At 48.0% G+C, this 24,405-nt stretch overlaps 1 protein-coding gene across 5 annotated transcripts in view; it reads left to right on the top strand.

The window, feature by feature from the left end:
- Positions 1-24,405, top strand: part of Cracr2a (calcium release activated channel regulator 2A) — a 113,066-nt gene that overhangs the window by 855 nt on the left and 87,806 nt on the right. For 4 of the 5 annotated variants that reach the window (XM_050122005.1, XM_050122003.1, XM_050122006.1 and 1 more), the window contains exons 2-3: positions 1,250-1,343; positions 14,941-15,142. The gene's annotated coding sequence lies outside the window, so the exon portion shown is untranslated. Of the gene's footprint in view, positions 1-1,249; positions 1,344-14,940; positions 15,143-18,834; positions 18,979-24,405 lie in introns of those variants that run through there. The other variant, XM_050122004.1, reaches the window with a different exon arrangement.

Genomic DNA, 24,405 nt, shown 5'->3' on the forward strand with positions numbered 1-24,405 from the left:
GGGGGAGGGAGAGAGAGAGAGAGAGAGAGAGAGAGAGAGAGAGAGAGAGAGAGAGAGAGAGAGAGATTCCAGAACAGAAAGCCAGGCCAGAGAATGGGTGGCTCTTGTGACTTGGCTTCCTCCTGATTCCCACTTGTGACTCAGTGGACTCTGGCCCAGGTGTGCATGTGTTGTGTGTGGGTGTGTGTGTTTGTGTGCGCACATATGTGCGCACAGGTGTACCACACCATGGTGTACCAGAATATAGTGACTTCTACCCTTGATTGTGGGTGAGTCTCTGAACCAGAATATCTAGCCACTAACCACAGAGTGCCTGAGGGAATCTGCCCTGTTTGTCTCTGTGGAGGAAATCAGGAATCTCAGCAGCATTAGCCTTTGGCCTTAGCAGGCAGAAAGTGTGATTGAGTGAATGACCACAGAGGTGACAGGTAAGGAGGAAGAACCTGATTGACACATAAGGTGATGAGTCCCTTAACTCTGGAAGAAGCCAGTACATATAAAATAGACTCTTTTTTAATGGCGCGGACACAGGGGTGCGCAGCTAGGACAGTTTGTCCCATGTGAAGTCAAAGTTTTGTTTGAGGGGCCAGGTTTATGGCCTCTTTTCAGGTGGAATGAATATGCATGTCTTCATGGGTAACAGTCATCCATGAAAGCTACCCTCAGACTTTTGTTTGTGGATGCTGAAAAGGCGGTGTGACCTCCGAGACCCCTTGGCCTCTCAGAACTATAACACCGTGAGTGCGCAGGGAGGAGGGGGCTGCTCCTTCTGGAAGGTGTAGAACTGGCATGACTGGATGTGGTCATTGGTCCAGATATTGAGGAGGAGCCTGAGTCTGGATGCTTCAGCGAGAGGGGCACAAGTCTTGGAGATTGTGTTGGGGAACCAGGAGAAGTACCGGCAAGTGCATTGCATTGAGAAGCATTGGCTGCGGCAGAGGGCAGAGGGAGTCGAGTGCTGGACCAGGGAATCTGAGCTTTGCCATCAGTCCTGGGAGTACTGCGATAGGCTCTGTTGGGGCTAGGCTCAAAAGCACAGCATCTGTGACAGTTCTAAATGGGAGCCACTGCTGCTTGAGGCTGCAAGAGGCCTGGGAAAGTGACTGTGTAGGCCGAGCTGGGCTGGTGGGAATGCAGAGGAAAAGGGTGCCACCAGAGATGGCGTGCAGAGAGGGGAGAGGGCGAGTGACATTTGTGGGTGGGATTCCCAACAACAACCCACCTGAGATCATCATTGCCTCCATTGCAGGAGAAGATTCTAGAGTCGGAAAGGTTAAGCAGTTTGTCCAAGGTCCGTGGAGCCAGGGATCTGAGACCAGAAGAGGACCCACTCCAGGAACCAGGTAAGTCAGTGACCACTTGTGGGGGACCCAGACACTTAAGACCAGGAGGGACGAGCTTGTGAGATGGCTCCATGGATGAAAAGAGTTGCTGCTCGGCCTGGGGACGTGAATTCCATGCCTGCAACTCCATGACAGAAGGAGCAAACTGACTCCTGAAATTTGTCCTCTGTCCACACATGCTTAAATGTTAAAAAAGAAAAAGAAGAAGAAAAAAAGGAGTAGGCAGGAAGGATAACTGTAAAGACAGAATTGAGCCCAGGGCTTGGGTACAGGGAGTCCAGTACGGGATCAGGTGGATCGGTACTGAGAGACTTGTCATTTGTTAGCTCAGCCTGTAGGCCAGCCCTGCCTCGGGACAAGAACTTGGTGGGCCCTCGTGACAGTTGCCTGGGTTGCTGTTGGGAGGGAGCTTACAGGCTGCTGATGCGCTGGCCTGGCCTGGTGGCTGGGAGAAGCATGGCAGGAGGTGAGGCTGTCAGGAGAGTCTCCAGGGACTCAGCATTAGTCACTGAGTTCCCAGCACCCCTTGCTTTCTTTTCTCCCACACAGAAAGATCACAGTGCACAGGAGATCCCTTGAGGGAGGATGGCTTCTGTTTATTGTAGTTTCCCAGAGCCTGGTTCCCTCCAACGTCTCCCCGTAAAGGGGCTAAATAGACAGTTGCAGGATAGCATGAACCGTGTGTGAGAAGAGCAGCCACAGGGCCTCTTACGGAGTCAGAGCATCGGGGATGTTGGAGGGACAGATGGGGAAACGGAAAGTTTAGAAACGCAAAGTCTTCGGTCAGTTGTCATTGACCGACAGAAATAGTCTAGACCCTGTGAATCCAGCTCTCAGGTTTTGCCTTCTCTTCCTCCACATGGAGATGACTGTGCTAGAGAGAGAGGCCTGCAGGCATGCAGCACGCAGCCCTAGGGCAGTGTGTAAACAGCTCCCAGCACCAAGTGGACCATTTCCAGTGAGGGTTCTCTTTTCTTCAGTTCATAAACATCATACGCACACACAGACACACATACCACACACACATACCACACACCCATACACCACACAAACACACATAACACACACACATACCACACATCCATACACCACACAAGCACATATAACATGCACACATACACACCCCCCACATACGTACACCACACAAACACATAACACACACACCCCATATACATATACCACACAAACACATATTACACACTCACACACACCACCACACACATTCATATACCACACAAACACATACCAAACACACCATACACACATACACACCACACCACACACATCCATATACCCCACAAACACATATCAAACACACTACACACATACCATACCACACACATACATATAACATGCAAACATGTATCACACATAACATACACACTATATACATACATATATACATGCATACATACATACACTACACAAAAACACATAACACGCACACACATCCCAGCATATCATCTCTCGAGTGTTCGAATCATTTCTTTGACTTCTCCAAGTCTTGTTTCTTCTAAGAGTAATTTGACAAGCCACCGTTTATTGAGAGAGCTTGAACCTGTCCTGTCCGAGTGTGCAGGATCAGGAAGCCTCTAGTAAAGACAAAATACGTGTGTGGACTTACAGAATCGCGCAGCACAGACAGGGGAACCCCAAAATGAGTGACTGTGGGAGCAAAGGCAGGAAAGACCAAGCAGGAAAGGGAGGAAAGAAGCAAGAGTTCACAGAGCTCATGATGTGCACAGCTGCTGTCCTGTGCAGAGCCATCTTCGGGGGTAGACATATTAGAAACCTGGCATCCCTGTCGCTCAGGAAGCAGACAGACAGACAGGCCGACATAACGAGTACAAGGGCAGGGCGACTGTATGAAGTATTGTCCAAACTAGGACACTTTGTGGGTGACAGGGAGAACGCTGAGAATGTGACTCCTGCCACTCTAATGTTCCCCATGGCAACCAAGCCCGGCATGTGGCAGGTGTGCCCCAGTGACTTTCTGGCCATTCCCTTGGCAGGAGCTTCAACACACCCCATCGAGGAAAACCTCTTTTCCATTTTGCAGGAAAGTTAACTGAGGAGGAGGAAGGGCACACTCTGTTTGTCCACGAGATCTTTCCTCCTTTGCTCTCTCTGATTGGCAATGGTGGAGACAGGATTCAAACCCAGGCAAATGGGCTGTTTTAGAGCCTGTGCCATAAGCAACTTTTGTCCTCGCCAGAGTCACCTTCTAGGCTTTGTCTACCCTGCTCGGCTGCTCTAAAGGGCTCCTTTCGTGCTTACCTGTTTAGTGAGGTGTCCTGGCAGACTAGAGTATCATGGGCTGAGGCAGACATACTAGACCTCTTAAAGGTTAATGCGGGGAATGGATCCTGAATGCCCTTTCCTACCTGGGCAAAGTCGCATGTGGGTGCCTCTTCCCGTGTGGAGAGTGTAAGATTTCTCTTGTGGTAGGTTCTTCTGTTGAGAGCGTGTTTCCTAGGTAGTTTATTTTGGCACCCTGCTCTGGCTTCCTCAGAAGGCTGGCGGGACACTTTCTTCCCTTGCTATTTGTTGACACATCCTGGACAGGTGACCGAGGGAGGGGTCTCCAGTGGCCATGAACTCAGGGTGGGTGGAGCCAGACTCCAGGTTACTCTGCCACACCCACACGTTTCTAGAAGATCCTGAGAAGTAACAACAGGCTCCAATTTCCAAGGTCTCTCTTGCCACACATCTGAGCCAAGGATCACTCCAAAATGTGGCCCACCTGGGAGAGATGAAGGAGGCCAGGACTGAGGGTTGTGGGGGTGGGGAGGGCATGGTTTATCCTGGTTTGTCATTTTGGAGGCCTCAAGACCAAGGTTCTGCAGCGGAACTGGTTCTGTGTTGGTGTTACTTGAGACTTCTCACTGCTGTGACAAACAAAACACCAACAAACGCAATTTGAGGATGGCAGGGTTTGTTTTGGCTTCCATTTTGGGGGTGCAGTCCATCATGGCAGAGCAAACATTGTAGAAAGAATGGATCCAGCTATGGCAGCAGGGCCAGAGGCAGCTGGTGATGCTGCATCCACAGCCGGGAAACAGAGAGATGAATGCAGCTCTCTACTCCTTTATCCAGTCCAGAACCCAAGTTCTGGATGACGCTGCCTATGTGCAGGATGTGCCTTCTCTTCTCAGTTAAAACTCTTTGAAAACACCCAAAGGTATATTTCCTGGCTGATTCCAAATCCAGTCTGGTTGATGATGACTGTTTTGCTATCACATTGGGACAGGGCATCACATGTCTCTAAAGAGACATAGAAGAGACAGAGAGATCGGGAGTGCATGTCTTTCCCTCTTCCAATAAAACCACTAGGATTCAACCCTGTGGGATATACACTAATGACCTTATATAGGCACTTTCTGATGGTCCTACTTCTAACACTAGACTTGACTCAATAGCCCATCTTCTTGCTAGGTATGGTGGCACATGCCTGTCATCTTAAATACTCAGAAGACTGATTCAGGGGGATCTCGAATTTGAGGTCAACCTGGACCACACAGGAAGTTCAAGACAAACCTAAGACACACCATGAGACCTTGTCTCAAAATGAACAGACAGAACAAGATAAGACAAAACAAATCAACAAACAACACACACACACACACACACACACACACACACACGAATAGCTGGGACTATAGCTTACCGTGGAGTCTTTGCCCAGCATACAAAAAGGAGGCCCTGGGTTTATCCCTCCAAAGCCCAGTGTGTGTGTGCGTGTGTGTGTGTGTGTGTGTGTGTGTGTGTGTGTGTGTGTGTATTTGATTCCGTCTTCTTTTTATCTCTCAGCGGGGATTAAATTTCAACACTTGACATCTTGGACATTTAACATCTAGCAGTTCTCTGTGTATCTAAACCATAGCCATGGAGATGGTGCCTTACCACCAATGAGACTGGGTGAGCTCAGCATCCTGATTCTTGGTCCTAGTGTTCTCCTGGATCTGTGGTTCCTATGCCCTTCCAGAGTTAGCCAGAGAAGGGACATGGGTAAGGCCTGGCATGGGAGCTGCAGGTGTACCAGGACCCATTTGGCATCCAGTGGGAAACCCTTCCTCCAAGAAGCTGCATTTGTGACTCTGACCAGGCCTTCATTACCCTTTTAACTAACTCTCAGGGGCAGCTAGGAAAACAGGAGATGAGCTACAATGGCTCAATTACCAGTGCAGGCAAGAGGAAAATCTCCTATTACCTGCAAGATTGGTTTATCTTCACTTTATTTACCTTAGAGATTGCTTGGTGTGGAGCCCTGGGTCAATCTGGATCCAGCCAGTGTTCTGGTCTATAGATGAAGCTGTGTCACAATGTCTTTCTCAAAGGAGGCTTCTGGGAGGTGGGAACTTTGTAGGTGCAGTGGGGGGAGGGAACAATTTTGCCCCCCAGCTGGACATCAGATGCAGAGAAGTGCCCCACACTTGGCTCAGAGTTTGATGGAAATTATCTGGTCCTTAGGAAAGCCCATGAGTTAGGGACTATGGTTATTGCCTCCCCTTACAGAAGCAGGTGCTGGGGCACAGAGAGGTGGAATAGCTTTCCCAAGGTCACACAGCTAGTAAGGAACTGAGGTGGGATTTGAACTCAGGCAGCTCAGCTCTAAGGCCATTTCCTCAATCATTGCTTTGTCCACCTCCTCTGAAGGCTTAACTTAGGACCAGTTCTGAGTCTAAGCAGCCATGTGTCCTCAGCACTGGCCCACTAAAACCAAGCTCCTTTTCAGTGAAATGAGGACAATTTCCTACTTGCCTGTCTTAAATGCTCACCCCAAGGATTGTAGTGGCATGGTGGCCAAGGCTCCCATGTGATGGCTTTACCTGTCTCAGGGTTTTCTGTTGAGTTCCATTGTCTAGTGCATTCTGTTCCTTGCTGGGTCTTCTTGGTATCAGCATTGGTGGCAGGTTCTCCGGAAGGCAGGGACAAAGGTGGCTACCTCTCTAGCATTTGTGCTTACTGACTCCTCCTTGGATCTGACGGATGAGTGCGAGGGGGACACAGCTCAGGCTGTGTTCATAGACAAGTGTGTGGAGCTTGTCCCTGAAGCTTTCAGGGGAGGAGAGGTGTGCATGCTGTACCTAGATGGACAAGCTCGGTGGTCAAAGCAGAACCCGTGCACAGTGCAGAACTTCATGAGAAGGGGCCGGGTCAACAGGCAGGGATTTTGGTAGATAGTTAGAATGCCCCTGGAGGTCCCGTGCCCTGGACTTGCTTTGGTTGTTTTCCAGCAGAGCGTCCCATTGAGCTGGGGAACTTTAATTTAATGGCCTGACATTAGCGAAGGAGAATGGGCGATGCTCTGGAGTCCTGGGAGTCAGGGCAGTTTCTAGAGCACCAAAGGCCATGGCTGGCAGCATTCCCACCAGGGACAGCCTCTGACCCTGACCAGGCCACATCAGGTTTTACCCTTCTGGGGACTCAAAAGCATCAGGGAGGTTTGCAGGGCTTGTTAAACGCGCAGGGCTTGCTTCCTGTGATGATGCGTTGAAGTTGGTCTTGGTCTGGGCAGGACTGGCCCATCAGAGGCTCTCTTCCCAAGGAGAGGTTTCATGGTGACTGGCACAGCAGCTATGGTTCCTGGATGAGCACAGGGCAGGAAGCCATGAGGGGACCAGGTTCTCAGGAGTTTAATTTCTGTGGGTGGGGCCATCTTGAATGGGATAGCCTACCTGGAAGGGTCCACTGGTCCCTACAAGGAACCCTGCATCTTTCTGTGGTGTTGTGGCCTGGAGTGACTTTCTAGAAGATGATTTGATAGTCATCCTCAGTAAAGCTAATCCAAGTACCAGGAGAGGGTGCAGGAGGGTCTTGAGTTTAAGGCCTGCCTGGCCTACCTATCAAGGTGTCGAGGGGAGGGGATGAGAAGGGGGAGGAGAGGGAGGGAAGACAAAGAAAAGAGGTGGCAGAGAGATCTCATGTCTGCCAGATGGCGACCGTGGTACACAAGGCCTCTGGTGTGGTGCCTCCTAACTGACACCACCTTCGCCACAGACCCACAGAGAAGAACTCACTTTGCCTCTCTCTTTCATTTATTGTTTTCATCTCTTTGGCTTACTGGGGGCTGGGATTTGGGTTTGGTTTTCGTATCTCAATGTTTTAAAATTATATATATATATGTCATATCATATTATATATGTATATCATATATCATATATATGACATATATATATCATAAAATTGACCATTGTAACTAAGTAGTGCCACATTCCAAACTCTTAGGGTGTGTTTAGCACTGGCTGTTGGGTGTCCCCCTCTGACACCCAACTTCCCTCTCAGCAAGATGGCCTCAGGGCCAAGACTCACTCTGGCTTCTCTAATCCCCCCTCACTGGTCTAGACAGGGATGTTATTATAACAAACCAACAAAACTGCCTTCCTGGGTACACTAGCTTCTACCCCAAATATTCCACCGTATGATGGATTGGGCTATATATCATGTGAAGCATGTTCCACTAAGATTCGTAACCGGAGCCTTGAGCCAAAAGGATTTGCTTAAAAATAGCTTAATTATATGCCATAGACAAGCTCCTAATGGAATTTACCAAACTACTAAATTAAGCTTCTCCACTAATCACAAGCATATTATACAAGTGTGAGCTTAGCTCTGACTACGGTCCCCCTCCAGGCCTCAGGAGAATTGCTGCATCTTTTCTGGTTTGCAGAGGCTGGGCACTGTCCCTCTTCCTGTTCTGGCTGGCTTTTTTTTCTATCATCTCTTTCTCTCTTGCAGTAGTCGGAGTCAGCATTTGCTCAGGTTAAAGCCATTTATTCCCAGAATGTGTCGTGGCCACGGACAGTAACCATCTCTATCGACTTCCTGTTTCTCCAGAGGGTTCTCTCTCTAGCATCTCCATCTTCTGGGATGTGTCCTCCAACCGACTTCCTGCTGCATGCCATGACCTCTCCATAGACCACACCACCCCTGTTGTGTCACCTAGTGCTCAGATTCTAGGGGCTCAACTTTCCTTGGGGTAAGCCCTGGGGTTCAAACTTTGTAGATGCAGCTTAAGTCTATGGGGAAGAGCCAGATCTCCAGCAGACCTTCATAGTGCTATACCCAGGACGAGGTCATATGCCAAGTTAGCTGTGTCTCAGCCATCCCCACTTCTCCAGCGAGCACAGCAAACCTCAGGGAAGTTTTAACGACAGGATCTGGATTCCTGTGTTCAGCCCTAGTGGGACTACCTATGCTGCAGGCTTCTCGCCTGTGCACTAGTCTGACTCCCTACGGGAGAAGGGGGCCTACAAGGTCATTCTTTGGACAGCAGGCTCTGATGACTTCCTTCTGCTCTTCTCTGGTCACAGAGTCCTGTTACAGGGCCTAAGCCCGCTGTTTATACTTTAGCCCTGGCTTAGGTCTATAAATGAGGCCAGTTAACTTTTTCTGCCCCAGCCTCTTGTGTAGGGACGCTCACTTTATGCAGTCACCCGCTGGGGCTCTGTCTGGAGCCTGTGAAACCTCTGTGGCTGGCCCGTTCCAGAGAGGCCCTAGAAAGAACACAGTGATAGCTACAGCTGACCCATCTGTCCTTGCTCAAGAAGCACACTGCCCAGTACGTGGCTGACGATGCTTGGCCTATAAACTTCAGGTAGACTTCAGAAGCCCTCGACTGGGCACCTGAGGGAGAGCCCTTATTTTCTGACACAAACTGAGCTTTAAACCATATTTCCTGCCCTCCTGTCTGGTACCAATCTCATCCCATAAAGCAATGTGATGGAAGTCTCCATGCTGTGGCTCTAGGACTTGGGCCTACAGAAGACTGGAGGGCAGGTGAGCAGCTAAGTCCTAGAGCCAACAAAGGAACTGGGCCCAGCACTAGCATAAGGTGCTGACAAGAAGAACCTACTCTAACTTGGCTTTATTCCTCACTCTCTGTGGGTCTCAGGCACCTCAGTTCTAAAACAATGGTCCTTCGTGTCTCTGAGGTTGGCCTTGACGATATAGTTAGGCAGTGACAGTGTGAAAGACTTTAAAGATAAAACCTTATAATTAGTTAGTTAAGGGCATTGTTTCCCATTGGGTAGTATAGCCCAGACTGGTCTAAAATTTTGAAATCCTCCTGCCTCAGGACTCCCAGGCTCTAGGTGCTAGGATTGCAGGATTGTGCTACTATGGGTCTTGACACCCTTCAAAATAAAGTTCTTTATCTTATTCTGCAGCCTTGTCATTCCCAGCCACTGTGTTGGGTCACAGTAATGATCTCTGTGTTAAGACAGGCCAGTCAGCGCTGGCTCAGTACTGAACGACTTTTGTCACAACAGTGACCTGCAGAGTCCAGCAAGGGCAGCGAGGCTGCCAAGTCAGGACCTCTCAGAAGGAAGAGGTCCAGGCTCTCTGGCACCAGGCTCCCTGGAACCCTGGGCTGTTTCCATCCACATCAGCTGAGAGCCTGGTGAAAGAGAGGGAATTCTGTGGCGTTGAGAAACGAGACTCTAACAATGAGCTTGGTGTGGTCCCGACAGCCAGAGTCTACCCTCCTTTTGCAAATATTTGCCGAGGGGTGTGGAGGGTGAAGGCCACAATGCAGGATATAAAAGAGGGGTTCCAGACAGTGCCTATGGATGGTGGGGCACCTGTGCACCTAACCGGATGTAGATTCCAGTCAGGCCTGTTCCCTTGGTTTCCACCATATGCAAAGCTCTGTAGTATGAGGGGAATCGGAGGCTAGAGCAGCACACGGTGACTTAGTTACTGCTCTGTGGCTGTGATACAATACTTGACAGAAAACAGCTTTAGGAAGGAAGGGTGTGTGGTGGATGTGTGGATTTTTCTTATACAGTTCAAGGTGTAGTCCATCCAGGCAAGGAAGTCAAGCAACTGATGACGCTGCGTCCTCAGACAGGGAGCAGACAGCAATGCTCCAGTTTGCTTTACCCATTCCATGCCAGACTCAACATACCTGCCAGGTAGGGTCTTTCTACCTTAACTAATGCATTCAAGATAATTAACTCCTCCCTTCAGGCATTGCCTACACGGCCATAAAGTAGGTGATTTTAGATTCCACAAGGTTGGCAACACTAATTGTCACACGCAGCTAGTAAGCGGGGATCAGAATTCAAGTCTAGGCCCAACAGCGGCAGAGCCCACTCCCAACCGCAGGGTACATGATCAAAGTGATGTTCTCTATGGTGCCATTTGCTGCCATTGCTGGGCTCTGCTTTTCAAACTTTATAGCAAAACACAGGTTTTAAACACTAGGTCTGATACAGCCAGCGAGGCATTTAGAATTTCAAATGAAATTATGGCAGTGGAAACATGTAGTCTCTGAGCTGTAAAATGCTCTACAAATAAGATCAAATTATTGTATCTAATGTATGCTAAGGAGACAATCAGAGATGTTGAAAGGTTTGCCCAAGGGCATGGGAACATCAGATGGTGCAGACCAGGGTGCCAGCCCTAGTCTTGGGACTGCAGGGTAAACAAGGGAACCAAGAAGCCTGTGCTGGTCTTTAGTGTCCTTTCCCATTGCTTGAGCTTTTGTTCCTTTTTAGCTCTTAGTGAAACTGAGAGTCAAGGCAGGGACTGGGGTGCGGGTGGTGGAGGGGGTGGTGGTGGTATCTCTCAGGATGGGGTTGTGGTAGTTGAGTCTTCTAGCTGGAGGCAGAGCTCTGGGGCAGGTGGGTGGAGAGGAGAGGCTGGCTGCTCTGTGAATGGGGCAGGAAGGATTTTATAGCCCTATAAAACCCAGGCAATGAGTTATTTTAAAACTTGGAATTAAACTGGAATTCAGGGTACGCTCTTCCAGTGTACACATAACACCATCGCAAAACTTCTTAAGTAAAAAAAAAAACCAGAAGTATGTTTGTTTAGAAAGATCCAAGGATTGAACCTGGACCTATGGAAGGTGTCAGCACGGGCTCCGCCGCAGATGTGTGTAATATGAAGGGCTGCAAGACAGACGTAGTAGTCTTTGCCGAGAACCGCAGACCGCTTGTTTGTTCATTCATTTTCAAAGGGATTCGCTGTCCAGATCAGAAGCCGTGCAGGGACTGTTTCATGTGCGTCTGCTTTATTTATTCTTCACCGAGTCCTTGTGTGCCTGGCCCCATTGTAGGAGTTTTTAAGATGAAGAAATGTGCACTCGGAGACAGTAAGCAACGTGGCTCCGGTTCCCCGGACAGCATGAGATACAGCGAGATATGGATCTATCTTACAACCGATCTGCTATTTCCTCGAGACATGCAGAAGAAAGCCTTTTCATTTTCTCTGTTCTTAATCTCAGATCTTCTATTTAGGTCTTCTCTCTTCCTCTCTGAAATACATGTCAGAAACTTTCCTCCAATGAAAGCCATGCATGCCAGTTTTTGTTCTTGTTCCTGACTAATGAAATGCCCTTGCCTCTCTTCTTCGGAGAGGAGGGGTTTCGCCCTCCTCCTCTGGAATGTTTGTTGCTGATGAGAAGCCAGCTACTCAGAGGTGAGCCGCTGTAAAGTCCCCAAACCTCAGTGCTGCTTGTAAAACATCCCCTTGGGAGTGCAGAGGTGGCTCAGCGGGTATAGAGCAAGGACTGAGGTCAACCCTCTGTAGCAGTACAGGTTAGTAATCTCCGGGCTAGGGGATGGGGTCAGGGACAACCAAAAGGATCTGGAGGCCTCTGCAGCCAGCCAATCAGGGAGCACCAAGGTCATTGAGAGATCTTGTCTCCCGCCTTCTACTACTTATCTAGCTTTCTTTACTCTGACGCAGTTCAGTACCCTCTGCCTAGAAAATGGTGCTTCCCACAATGCACTGGGTCTTCCTACATCAATTAACATTCAAAACACAGAGATGCCCAAGCAGGCCAACATGATTCAGGCAACTCTCCTCCAGGATCTCTTCCCAGGTGACTCTAGGTTGGCATTTAAAAGTACACATGACAAGGCCTGGACGTATAGCTCAGCAGTTAAGAGGAAACGCTGTTCTTTCAGAGGACCTCAGCTAGGTTCCTGATAATAGCGTAGGTAGTTCAAAAACCCCTGTAACTCCAGCTCCAGGAGGATGCAGCGCTTTTGGTCTCTGTTGGCACTCGTATTCATATGCACATAGCTACATACATACAAATAATTAACACAACAACAACAAAAACACGGTCACAGACAGGAAGTGGGGCTCTGCTACAAAACCCTCAGGGCCCACCCACAGTGATCTACTTCCACTGGCCTGGTCCCACCTCCTAAAGTTTTCATCACCCCCTTGAAACAATGTCACCCTCTGGGGACCAAGTGTTCCAACACGTGAGTCTATGGGAGGGGTAGTTTCCATTCAAACCGTAACAGACACGTGTGATTTAGAGGGGGAGAGCGGTCATTCAAAATTCTCTGTCGGTTGTTTTGAAATGCCAAGGTAATTACTATCAGCACAGTCACCATGCCGTGTTATAGAGCATTCAAAATAATAATCTGGAAAGCTATGCAGATGGCTGGAGATATGAAGAAGAGACTCGTGTGTCGCTCCACTTTCTGTGACTGTAACAATACCTTCTGGACAACCATAACATAAGCCTGTGGAGACACAGCTCATTGTGACTCATGGATTTGAAGGTTTTGGTTCCTGTTGCTTGGTTCTTTTGCTTTTGGGTGTGTGACAAGGTTGTACATATTATCGAAGTTTGCTGCTCATGTTCCGAAGGATGAAGAATGACGGGAATGGTTTGAAGAAAGAGTGTTGTGGCAGTGGTTTTGTGTGCTGGACAGCTTTGAAGACATAGGAAAACCACTGGGCTGTCAGGGAGAAGGTCCTGGTGACAGTCCCTGAAGGGGTGTAAGCAGAAGCCAGAATTATGTGTAGGTGTATCCTCTAAATGAGAAGAACGTTTTCCGTCGTGGGCTTTTTGTTGGTTGCTAGGGGTGTAACTAACAAACAGGATGCAAGTGAGCCCGCACAGGTAGCACAGAAGACAGAAGACAAGCAACAATGACAAAATAATTACAGGAGAGCGATCTCTTGGCAGGTCAAGTTCGCACCCAGCATGGCTGCTCTGGTCGCCACGTTGTGTATCAAGTGCCCTTCCTAAGTGTATAAGCTTGCTCATTTCCCAAGTGCTGCTCCGTTTGACAAGCATTTCCCTGTCTGTGCACGTACCTCAGGCATTAGCGACCACTCCTCTAGTTTCCTCTATGAGTTCAGCATTTTATGTTTTACCCAAAACTCAGACCATGCAATGCTGGCTTTCTCTGTCTGACTGTCTGTAAGCATACCAGTGTACGTGTGTGTAAATGTACATGTGCATATGTGTGTATGAGTGTACAAGTTCACGAGTGTGCAAGTACATACATGTGCATGAGTGTACAGTGCATACATGTACATGTGTGTACAAGTGCATATGGGTGCATGTGTGTACGAGTACATGCGTGTGTACAAGTGCACATGTGTTTATGTGGAGGCCAGAGGCCAACATCGAATGCCTTCCTCAGATGTTCTCCACTTTAGTTTTTGAGACAAGGTCATAATGAACCCAGAGTTCACTAATTTAGCAGGCCCCGGAGGGGTGTGTGTGTGTGTGTGTGCGCGCGTGCACACACATGTATGTATATGTGTGTATGTGTCTCACAATTACTTTATTACCCTGCCAGTGGACATGGAGGTTGTTTCCTGTTTTGGTTGTTGATTAAAGTGCTGAAAATTAGCAATAAAATGCAGAATTACATTTAAATCATTGGATTTTTTTTAACATTTGGCTAATTTTTTTTCTCTTTTGGAATAATTTTTGCTATCTTCAAATGTTCATTTTTGAGTCCCTAAGAGTCCAAAAAAAGTAATATATTAGAGGAGCTACAAAACATCCCATAAATAATGGAATTGGAACTTGTTGTAGCGTGTGGCACTGTAGAGCAAACAAAACAAATGGCTCCAGTAAATGGGAAAGGACTGAGGACTCTGAGCAGCGAGGAAGCAGAGATCAAGTGATATTGAAGTCTGGGGATGTGTAATCAGGCTCGAATGTCTTTGACTCTGGAATATGATCTTAGGAGCCTCCTCATATATATCACAGGATAATCTCAGCGGTAGGTTACACCCCCCCTAAAAAAATCCTCGGCTAAATAAATCGAATGATGATAGTTACCACACGGACAGCAACAAGACTGAGGAGGGTGAACAGGAGTGTCTGATCGGTGAGTCAGTGATACCGTCGGGTTTGTGGTTCCTCATGCTTCTGCCTCTGATACCGTCGGGTTTGTGGTTCCTCATGCTTCTGCCTCTTAGTCACAACGTCGCTGCAGAAGCCCTGCTTAATGTATGAGGTCACACAACATCCTTCAGAGGAAAGATGGATGCCTGGAACTCCCCCAAAAGCCTTCTGCTGTCTCATGCAGGGAGAAGAATAGGTCAGGAGCTCACCCTACCTTGTTGACAGTAATGGCCTTTTTTTTTTTTTTTTTATGAACTGAGGTTCTGGGGCAGGTGATGAGGTTGACACAGTGTCCCGAGTGTGTAAGGAAAGAGGACGGGATGGATGATGGCTGGAATTGCTTAGGAAAGCAGAGCTGTCTCATTCAAAGCCTGCACCAGGATGAAGCTTCAGCTCCTCCGAGGCCTGCTGTGCCCTGACCGTCAACAGTGAATTCCTCAAAGTCAAAGCAAAGATCTCTTCTCTCCGTTCTACCCACAGGCTGCACACCAACCTCAGCTGCCCTTTGGGAGGCTGACACCGAGCCACCAGCTGCTTCTCAAGGCCGGACAGTGGGGAAGTGCCACTTTTCCTCCATGAGCTCAGCCTGGGCCTCTGCTGGATGCTCGACTCTGCCACATCTTCCCCAGGACAGTGTCTCTGAAGGACTGTGGGATTCAGAAGGAGCTCCGGAAGAGTCCAGGCAAGTGTGCACGTGGGTATGAGACTATTCCTGGGAAATGTGGGGCTTCCTGCATGGCAGGTGTGGTAGAAGCTGAGAGAGGAGTAAGTGTTCTGAATGACGATGAGGAGATCTCTCTTTCTTTCTCTCTCTCTCCTCTCGTGTGTGTGTGTGTGTGTGTGTGTGTGTGCGCGCGCGCGCGCGCGCACGTGGGCAGCACACACACACGCGCGTGCACGCACGCTATTGTTTGTTGCAGTCTGCCATTAAAACCCCCTGTCAACTCTAAAGTGTGCTTCTCTAAAGTGTATCTTCTTCAGTCTTCTTGAGAGTCCTCTAGAGCGACAAATGGGCCATCATCCCCTCCAAGCCCTACCTCCTCCCCCAGAAAGAGCGGGTAGGAAGCTAGCGGGGAGACTTGGACCAAGGACAGCAGATAACGGCCATAGGCAGGGGGTTCCCATGACGACGCAGAAATTGGCAGACAACCTGACATCTTAAAGTGTGTCCAGCAGACCTGGCAAATGTTCCTCTGCAGACACAGGTTTGAGGAGCAGCGAAAATAAGAGGCAGTAGGAGGGTGAACCCCGGAGGGAACAGCAGAGTGACAGGCAGCTGAGAGTGACTCCTAGGGCATCCATTGGCAGGGCAAGAATATATGAGACTCATTTGCCCCTCGTGATGTGGTTGTATTTTATGCCTTCCTCGAATCTTCCATCCGAGTGTCGATTCCTTCAGAGAAGTCATGAACTATTTTATTTCTCTTCTCCACAGCGGCAATCTTCAGTTACAGTTTCTTGACGCATTCCTATAAAACAGGCAGGCCAGTCAAGATTCTAGAGTTTCCCTTCCCAGGGTTGTCATCCGTCTCTGCCGAGAACACACTCAGAAGTGACAGTATCAGACCGGAGGTCACTCTGAGGTTGACTTTCCCAGGGCTGTTGTAACAAAACCCAAGCTGGTGATTTCTGACACAAACTACTGTCCCCCAGAGCTGGTGGCTGGAAGTGGGAAATCCACTTCCCAGACGTTGCTTCCTTATTGATGTATGGAGACTCCTCCCTGCCGCTCCCTGATAATTGGCCATCTGTGCCAAGCTAAGGGATCCCTTAGCTTGCAGCCATATTGCTCCGTTTTGTCTCTGTTCCATACAGCATTCTAGAACCCTTGTGCATCCTTACTGGGATGGCTCATTAGCATACAGTCACATTTGCTTTGGGGCCCCTCCTACTCCAACACGGCCTCATCTTAATTAATTGCACCCCACGACCAACTGTCTCAATGACATTGTACTCTGAGATACAGAGGTGCTCACTAGAGCTTTTTCTTTTTGAGGTCAAAATTCATTCCAATGATGTTAATTTGTTCACTGTGACAAGGAGAAGGACATAAGGAGGGGTAAGGGGTCAGTGTTAACCGTGTCTTTTTGTGTTGTAGGGAGAAGTAAGGGGCAGAAAAAGCATGCGGCCTCTGCTCCTGGTGAGGTGTAGACATGTGTGTAACAGGTGGGGTTTAGAGGAGCACCCACAATACCATGCTCGAGAGGAGAAACTGTACCTTCCGGTCCCTTCCCATGTCATAGGACAAGTAGGTCAGGTACCATGACAGAAAAGAACAAGACAGCCTTAAACGTTGGGGGACGCTTGGAAACGCCACCTGCTCAGTGCTGGAGACCTCAGAAGTCCTCGCTGTTTTGAGGAACTGAGTCATGGCAGAACTGAAGGAAATGTCTCCCCTAGGCAGCTATGGAGGGGTCCTTTACCCCTGGGGCTGGGAGAGCTACTGGGCTCAATCAGTGCCTTGCTGTGTTGAGCCCGCTGCTGCTCCCAAACCTGCAGCTCAGTCTCTCTGCTGCCAACTTCTCCTCTCACTATCTGGGAAGTCTTCAGGGTGAAGGGCATGGGCCTGAGGCTGCCAGGTCGTCTGAAACCTGACTGTGTTCTTCTCATGTTGATTGTTTATTTATAGGTGCAGTGGCTGAAAAATCAAGTCACTGCAGAAGGTGTTTAGTGAGATATTGTCCCTGCTTCATTTACAAATCCCGTCCTGTCCCTAGTAGTTTTAGTCGTGTCTTATGCATCCTTCCAGCTTTGTTTTTTGAAAATGTAGTGTGTGTGTGTGTGTGTGTGTGTGTGTGTGTGTGTGTGTGACAGTGTAGAAGTGGAGCCCAGCTCTCTCCTTCAACTATAGGGGTCCTGGGGTTCAAACACAATTCATCAGGCTTGGCAACAGGCAACTTCGCCCCAGGCTAATGTCAAATTTATCATCCTCCTGCCTCAGCCTGTCTAGTGCTGGGCTGCAGACAGGTGTCACTGCTCTATCCATTCCCTCATTGTATAGTTACAGCGGACTGTCCACACTTCTTCTAAACCTCACCTTTTCCTTAACTCATCCTGCTTTCTTCCCTTGGGGCTTTCTCAATTTCTCTGATTTGCTGAGACAGTGTTCCACACAGCCCGGGCTGACGTTCAGCTCACTCACTATGTAGCCAAGAATGACATTGTGTGCTGGGATTACAGATGTGTAGCTCTACATCTGCTGGTCACCAAACCCAGGGCTTTGTGCAACTGCAGCAAGTCCTCTGCTAGTTGAGCCACATCCCCAGCTGGGAGCTTTCCCATTGTGTAGTACCCGACAGGGTATTTTAAGTCATTTAGTGTTACAGGTAATACTGGCCTGAGTTCACTGCCTTGTTGTATTGTGTCGGATTATGTATAACATTTAAGATTTCTGAGTTACTTTTGAAGTAGTCAAAGGACCCCAGAATATGGCTAGCTTCTCTGTAAATGGGACTCTACTTTATTTGAATAGCTGGATTGTTTCTTCCTTTGCCTTAAACCTTGAACTTGGTTTGCATTGTGAAGTCCATGTCCTTGTCTCAAAGACGGGAAAGAACTGGGTTGTTTGGTTGTCCTACCATTGTCTGGGTAGTGACTTAGTAACCAGCAGTAAAAATGGGTAGAATTATATGTGGATTACTTTTCTCTTTGCTGCAGTCAAATACCCAATGAGAAGTAGCATGTAAGCAGGAAGGTTTCTTTGGCTCCCTCTAGGGAAGGCATGGTAGGAGGGTTGGCTTTAGGTGTCGCTGGTGGGAGCCTGTGGCATGACTTGCTCCCATCCCAGCACACCAGGGAGCAGAAAGCTTAGAGCCCCTTTATCAATCGTAATCCTTAGCTCTGCCTCCTTTCACCTTTTGGTGAAGCCCCATATCTAAAAGATTCCAGAACCTTCCAAAGCAGCTTCACCAGCTGGGGACAAAGCATTCAAACTCACTAGCCCATGGTTGGCAACTGGACCTCGTGGGTGTATTGGGGGGTGATATGAGATAAAGACACGGCCTTAGGGAAGAAGTTTCACCACTATCCATAGCTCCTTTGGACCCCAAACATGAATATTGGGCAACCTCTGCATGCCCGGCCCCTGTTGGGTTTGAGAGATAAAATAAGAGTTACATCCTGATACATCTCCCTTAGGATGGGGCAGCAGAGGGCTACAGTGCTACCAGGCAAGTGTAGCATGGGAAGGGTGCAGGTGTGTCAGCTGGTTCATGAAAGAAACAAACGGAAAGGATTCACCCGGGAGTCAGGAGGCGGCCAGTTCCTGACTGTCTTGAATCGTTATCATTTTTTTTAAAACAATGCTTGATGCAGGAAGGAAGTGGGGGCCCGGAAGTGGAGGCTGTGAGCTAAGGTGTTGAGCCATCCTGCCCACAGCTCCGATGACTGGCCATGACAAGGTAACAACGGCCAGATGGGCTGAGCTTGCTTTCAGTTTTTCTCATTCACGATAGAGTCCTTCTCCAGCCCGTTAGCTGGGTGGCCTTCTCGTTGGACACTCACCTCTTCCCAATGAAGGTAATGAAGCCCAGACAGTCACTGGACAGAGGAGAGGAGGGTCAGGACCAGGAAGGCATGATTGATGGGTCACAGCATTCTGCCACATCCCCAGAGATGGGATCTTCAGACTTGCAGGCCTGGGCAGCTTGCTGCTTTCGTGGCTTTGTACTGATGCTCCCCCCTCCCCCCACCCCCTACCCGTCCCCCGTGTGCCTCCCACGGCCCCCAGTTTGCAGACAGCAGCATCTAGTATCTGTGGTTATCTTTGAATAACTGGGTTTTGTTTTGTGTGTATTCTTTCTCGGAGTGTGGCATTAACCAACCACAGCAACCTGCAGGCAGAACTGGTGGGGAGGGAGCCTGCTGTTTCTCAGACAATGCTCGGTCCGCAGCAGCAGCAGCTGGTGCTGGCAGGGGCATGGTAGAAAATGAAGGTGCTGAAACAGCCTCTGAGTGGTCGCTGAGGTCTCTGCCTTGTGCTACAGATGAAGGAGAAATTAGGGTGTACTTGTTCCAGGTTGAAAAGGACAACAGACTCCTGGTGGGGTTCAGACAAGAGGCATATCTAGTGAGTGTCTCTGTGTTGATCTCCGCGTGGTGACTCGAGATGTCCTGTACCTTTCCTGTCCTTAAGGAGCTAGTGATGGGCAGGGGATCAAATTGGACGGCTTACCCAACCTTTCTAGCTTTGCTCCTCAGAGAAATTAGCTGGAGTCCTAATGAGGTCGGTGCTGCCCCCTAGAGGGCAGAGTCATAAATTGTCAGAGAAATTATGCCAGAAGCTCAGGGAAAGTAGTTGGGGAAGAAAACTATAAATAACGTAAGGATAAAATCTTGAGGTGGTGGGACCCTTTCCCCTCGTCGATCTGTCTAGCTTAGAGCATTTCCAATGACTCTTTGAACTGAAAGGCCCCAGTGTAGCGTGCCGTTTCTGTGAAAGCCGGAAGCTACCCGTTGGTTTATAGCCTCTGAGTGGAGGTGCTTTGGAAGTTGTTGGGGTCAGAGCTTGGCTCCAGCAATGCCACAGCTTGTCCACATGTCCCCCTATATGGCAACAAAAGAGACAAATGAGGAGAAAACTCAGTGGACAAAGCGCTTGAGAGCCCGAGTTCAATCCCCAGTATTCTTATAAAAGATTGGGTGTGTTAGCAGCTGCTTGTAATCCTAATCCTGGGGAGACAGAGACTGGCAGATCCTGGGGGAGGGGAGCTCACTGGGCATCCAGCCTAGCCTAATCAGTGAGTCCCAGGTCCACTGAGAGCTCTCTGTTCTTCAATAGTTACCTCAAGGGGCTGGGGAGACAGCTTGATTGGGAGAATTGCCTGACCTGCTTGAGGTCCTGGACTCCATCCCTAACAATGCATGAAACCCCACATGGTGTGGCATGCTTGAGGCTGCTTGTTCGTTTCCCAGCCACCCAGACCAGAAATAATCACAGAGAAACTATTTAATATAATATAATAATACTGTTTGACCAGTAGCTTAAGCGTATTTCTAGCTAGCTCTTACATCTTAAATTAACCCATTTCTATTATTTTGTATTTTACCACGAGGCTCGTGGTTTACCAGTACTGGTGCATAGGTGTCTTTCTCCTCCAGCGGCTACATGGTATCTCTCTGATCTCGCCTTCTTCCCTCCTCTATCTGCTTGGAATTCCTGCCTTACTCAATTCTGTCCTCCTGTAGGCCAAAGCAGCTTTATTCATTAATCAATGGTATTCGCAGAATCCCACATCCAATCTCAGCACTTGGAAGGCAGAGAAGGGGAAGCTCAAAAATTGAAGGTTCTCCTTGGCTACTTGATAACTTCAAGGACAGCCAGAAATTCATAAGATACTGTCATATATATATATATATTCTGAAACCCTGCTAAACACCTCCCAGCTCTACCTCTCTCTCTACACTGGTTTTTTTCTTTTTCTTTTCTTTTCTTTTTTTTTTTTTTTTTGAGATAGGGTTTCTCTGAAGCTTTGTAGCCTATCCTGGAACTAGCTCCTGTAGATCTGCCTGCCTCTGCCTCCCGAGTGCTGGGGCTAAAGGTGTGTGCCACCACTTCCTGGCATTTTTTTCTTAATATGTTAACGATTGGATTATGTCTCAATCATGTGGATTGGGGATGTGTTTGCCGTGACCTGTGCCACATCACAGCACAGTACCCCTGCCCTTGGATACGAGGCTGAGCCCATGTGCATGGATAACCCACTCCTTCACTTTCTCTGCGCTTATATCTGTGGTTGGTTTTGGTCATCTGTGCTTCCACTTGAAGGTGTTTCCTTCTTCCTCTCCTCACACACAGGCTGGAAAGGGATTTGTCATCCCTCAGCCTTACACTGATAAAAAACAGTTCCCGTTGCCTCCCACATGGATCTGTTACTTACCTGCATTTTTATGGGCAGTGGATCCCATTGTTCTTCTATTCAATCTAAATGTGCCCATGGTCAGGCCGTGTATGCATTGTCTGTCTGGCCACATGTCTCAGGGCAGTCATTATGACCATCTTCATATTGACTTACATGCCATTAAAAAATTGTGAATTTGGGGGCTGGAGAGATGGCTCAACAGTTAAGTACACTGGCTGTTCTTCCAGAGGACCTGGGTTCAATCCCCAATATCCACACCGTGTCTTACAACCATGTGTGAATCCAGTCTCGGTGGATCTGACACCCTCTTCTGGCCCTATGGGCCTGTTGTGCACAGACAGATATTTGTACAGGCAAAACACCTATACACATAAAAATAAACAAAACTTTAAAAGAATTTTAAAAGTTGTGGGGGTTTTCCCCCTTTAAGACTTCAATTAAGGTTAAATGATGCAGATAACAGAACTACTTTATCTAGAAATTTTATTCCAGGAGGTAAAATGTGACTCTAAATATTTGCCATGGAGATGGAGCACTTGGAATACCGTAGCATTAAAGAATCTCTAAAGTTGGGAACATTCCGTGCTGTGTTTATGGGACAGTAGCTCACTGCCTGAGGTTGCACGTCTGACTTTCTGTTGCTCAGTCAGATCATTATACAGTGCATGTAGTCATCTTACACTGGTACGCCTTCACTGTCCCGCTATGGCGGTTTCATGAATGGGGGCAGAACATTTATATCCCACCCCTGGAGGTCTGTTGATACTTGCAGCGTCATTGTGGGGAGGGGCGGCTGCTGTTGAAGTACATCCTGTACCTCTTCCTGCAGAATTCTCCAACAGGATCATAGTGTCCCGTCCTCAGGCTACCAGCTTGGACTGAGAACAGTGGACATGGGAGTGCCCCTGGTTAATGATCAGCCATGACTCATGTGTGGAGGCATCTCCAGGATGCAGGAGTGCAGCTCCATGCCCTGCTTCCTGCCGACTTACACATGAACCTTTCATTAACGGTGCCCAAAGCAGAGTTTTCCCTGAGTCCAAGGCTGGCTCAGCAGGAGAGAAGCTGAGAGACTTGCAGACTGCTGTATAGGAATTCACTAACTGCATTAGTGGATCTTGTATGTGTACTCCCAGACCTGATTTGGAAGCGTGAGTTCAGAAAGGGCCAGTAATGTGGGAGCAGAGATGTGACCTGAAGATGACACTGTCTTCTAAATATACCTGGAAAGAAACACCTAGGGACAGCAATGTCTTGACTAGGGGCAAGGGGCAGGGCTTAGTTAAAGAACAGGGGGTGGGGAAAGGAGAGAAAAGATTCATTATTCTTAGTCTCTAGGTGTGAGCTTTGTTGACATTTGATGACATTTGTAGAAATGAACAAAGGGCATAGGAATACCTTTGTTTCACTTTGTAAGAATAATGTTTTCACAAAAGGAGAGCTCTTCCTTCCAAGGATGGATGAGGTCATCTGGTACTGCCAGGCGGATCGCTTCTGCTTCCCTCTTTTTCTTCCTGGCTGATTCTCCTTCTGTTTCCATGTCCTGGGCGTACATACGTGCTGTTGCTAGCCCTTCTAGGGTATTTTCCCTGTGCCTCTAGGGCAGAGGTACAGCTGAGCAATAGCGATGCCTCCTCCTGCTTGGCAAAACCAGGGTCTTCCCAGAGTGGCTAGAAGGGTGGATAAAGGCATACTAACAGATACCCTGAGCCATGGAAAGAGAAATGATTCCACCAAGAACAGGACATGGCAAGCACTAGACACTGACTGCTCCTTTAGGTTCACCCTACTGTAGTAGGAAGCTGCTTGTTCATTTATCAGCTACTCAGACTCCCAAAAAAATCACACAGAAACTACATATTTAAATCACTGATTGGCCAACCACTTAAGCATATTGCTAGCTAGCTCTTCCATCTAGAATTAACCCATCTCTATTAATCTGTGCATCACCATGTGGCTGTGGCTTACAGGCAAGATTCCAGCTTGTCTGTTCCTGGCGGTGGCTACATGGCATCTCCTGGCACTGCCTTCTTTCTCCCAGCATTAGTTTTCCCTACCTAGCTCTGTTCTTCCCTGCTATAGGCTCAAGACAGCTTCTTTGTTTACACGAACATGCAACCAAAGGCCTGGAGGATTTCAAGATCCTCTTGTCTAGCTCAAGTCATAGACAGGTGAAATCCAAGGCTCAGAGCTAGGAAGAAAATTAGCAAAGGTGGCCTGGTCTGGTTTATGAGTGATATGGAAACAGAAGCCACTTCTGCACTAGTCACCCCATCCCAGTCCTGCTTTCATCGGAGCTGGGGATAGGTTGACATGTGTAAGGGCCAGCGGTATCAGCGTCTTTGTGGACTTGTTTAGACCAAGGGGCTTTTAATAAGGAATATAATGGATAGGAGAAAAGGTGAATACTGGTGAATATATTCCATATAGGCTCCTGTCTATATTCCAATAATAATATAATATAATATAATATAATATAATATAATATAAAGGCAGGAGCTATTCTAAGTAAAAGGTTAGTCCCCATGGGTACCGTGTGCCTCTGTGTTGGCATCAGAGATAGTAAGCACATATGATGCGGTTGCTAAGAAACAGGTCAGCTCTCAGACACAGCGGTGCACTACACCCCCCAGCCCCTTTCCTTACTTCCATTCTCTGAGTGTCTGTACTAGTCTACATTAGGGCTTCTTAAATGGTTATCCTTGTGAGCCTTTTTCACCTGAGAAATTTTTATGTGATCTGGGCTTATATATAGTAAGAATACAAATCAAATATTTGCTACTAACAAACCATAATAGAATTTATTTTAAAACAACTATTTGAGACACATAATCTTTCTATTTGTTAAAGAGGAGAGAGACTTTGCATACCAATGAGGCAGCTATGTGTATTTATTTTTACATAAAAATCAAATATTGACTGAATATTTTATGCTGCACCTTTAATCAATATTTTGATTTTACAGTCATCAATACTAAAACTGCTGCCTCCATAAATACACAGTATGAAATGCCATAAATAGGTTTAGGATGATTTCAGAAATCACTGGAAATTCTGCCCTAATTCCAGGCCAAAATTTATTTGA

The sequence above is a fragment of the Alexandromys fortis genome, unplaced genomic scaffold, assembly GCF_014885135.2.
Source record: "Alexandromys fortis isolate MF-2015 unplaced genomic scaffold, M_Fortis_MF-2015_v1.1 scaffold_208, whole genome shotgun sequence".
NCBI lineage: Eukaryota > Metazoa > Chordata > Mammalia > Rodentia > Cricetidae > Alexandromys > Alexandromys fortis.